The 2,156-nt window shown below is 36.4% G+C and overlaps 1 long non-coding RNA gene across 4 annotated transcripts; it reads left to right on the top strand.

The window, feature by feature from the left end:
• Positions 1–270: 270 nt before the first annotated feature.
• Positions 271–1,685, top strand: LOC133460609 (uncharacterized). 4 transcript variants are annotated; one of them, XR_009784140.1, is made up of 5 exons: positions 271–357; positions 758–797; positions 1,077–1,167; positions 1,324–1,403; positions 1,506–1,685. It is a non-coding gene; the product is annotated as an uncharacterized LOC133460609 (long non-coding RNA). The 4 variants fall into 4 exon arrangements; XR_009784137.1 differs by having other exon boundaries at positions 1,077–1,208; XR_009784138.1 differs by lacking the exon at positions 1,324–1,403.
• The last annotated feature ends 471 nt before the right edge of the window (positions 1,686–2,156 follow it).

Genomic DNA, 2,156 nt, shown 5'->3' with positions numbered 1-2,156 from the left:
TAAAAAACATTTTTTAAATGCTCCCATTAATGCCCCTCTAGCCTTCATTTCAGCATGGTACTGTACTGTACTGCATGGATTTGCATTGTGCATCATGTTCTGCATTCTGATTGGCTAAACAGTCTCCCTGCTTCTTCACTTCCTGTATCAATAACATTGGTCGCTTAGCAACAAGCTGAGAACGGCCAATGAGCTTCGGCAGCAGTTCAGGAACGGTGTTCTGTCAAATTATCCTACCCGGCGAGATGTCCTACTTTGCGTCACTGCGCATGCGCACGAGTCAACAGCGTCGACTTGACTAAAACAACACGGAATCGTCCTACCGATCAGCTGTTTAAGAAGAAAACTGTGGAAACGGTAAGAATTTAGTGTTTCCTGCAACCAAATTGTAGTTTTTCATGTTTGCGTGCGAATTTAGTGTTTACTACAACCAAATTCCAACTTTCTTGTAGTTTTTCATGTTTGCGTGCGTGTCGACCAGCTTTTGCATGACTTTTGTTAATTGAATAAACTATATGAGTAAATAGTAGGGTGGGGTGTAGTGCAAAAATAATAATAGTAATAACAATGGTAATAATACTACTACTACTACTACTACTACTACTACTACTACTACTACTACTACTACTACTAATAATAATAATGATAATAATAATGCATGTATTGCTGTCATATGTTATATATAATATGTGCATGATATATAATATGCTAGTATATAATAAATAATATAATAAGTCTGTATGTCTGTCTCTGTCAGAAACCTCTTCTCTTCTAGCTCCTGAACCATCGTCAACCAGGTAGTTCCTCGACCTATTATTATTTATTAATCCTATTTTTGCATATCCTAAATATTATAGGTTTACTGTTATTTTTTGGGATGATTTTTTATTTTGTTTTATATATTCTATGAAGCGCTCTATTTACCAGTGCTGAGAAGAGTGCTTTACAAATGATTAGTTACGTTACCTGAATATCTGACTATATATATATATGACTAGATAGATTATTACCAAATGAATGTCCTCTTCTTCCAACTTGGTGACTATGTGAATGTGCATAATAACACTGCGTTTCAGTTTGCAGAAACTTCATCACTGAGGAATCCACAGAGGTCGTCACCACAGCTGAGGCTGATTACAGGAAGCAGATTGCCTGTAGCTGCTACGGGTCAGTGTAAAAATGCTTGGATAATCAGTTGCCACAATGTGGTAATTACAACGACTACTACAACTACTGGTTTTTTCTGTACACATAATAAAGTGTACTTTTAAATACACATTTCATAATGGATGCTTGATATGTGGCTTGGTATGTGCTTGGTAGGTGCGCATGCTACAAAATGTAGAAATGTAAGAACAACAGAGATGCCTACACAGCTGATTGACTGCTGAATGATTGGAATGGTAAACGTTTTTATAAAATAATTATAATTGTTTTATGTGAAATGACTTTATGAATGTAAAGTTTTTTTAAATTGTATTGTTTCTGTTATGTTGTCTCACTAGGTGCAGTGTGGGACTTGTCATCGGTGGGCCCATTTGGAATGCGCCAAGTACACCGACGAAGAAAATTACACCTGTCCAAAATGCTTGTGATTGAATAAATGCAGAATAAAAAAGGAATGTTTAATGGCCAGCAGTGTCTTTGTGGGTCTGCCCCAATCACAATTCCAGCTTCCTTTACCAAGGTTGCTGATCTTCTACTGCATCTTCATTTTACCCCCAACTACTACTCCACCCCTCATATCCACTGATATTCACTTTTTTTGCACAGGTTGATTTCTCACATCGAGACTACTGCTGCATTCAGATAAATCTGAAAATCCGATGAATATGAAACTTTGTATAAACCTTTTCTTTATGATACTTACTGGAAATGTGCATTTACTTCTGTTCAAAAAGAAATTAGTGATAAAAAATAGATATATGTAGTTTGAAAATGTATTGAAACACAACAAGGTGAGATACAGGCAGACAGGATGATTTGACAGATGAAAATACCCTGTGAGATCACGCTTCTACATAGATAAATGCAGGTAGGATGATTTGACAGATGAAAATACCCTGTGAGATCACGCTTCTACATAGATAAATGCAGGTAGGATGATTTGACAGAGGAAAATAACCTGTGAGATCACGCTTCCACATAAATGTTGA

Source organism: Cololabis saira, chromosome 15 (genome assembly GCF_033807715.1).
Source record: "Cololabis saira isolate AMF1-May2022 chromosome 15, fColSai1.1, whole genome shotgun sequence".
NCBI lineage: Eukaryota > Metazoa > Chordata > Actinopteri > Beloniformes > Belonidae > Cololabis > Cololabis saira.
Note: the sequence above shows the minus strand (reverse complement) of the source record. Positions and strands in the feature narration are given on the sequence as shown.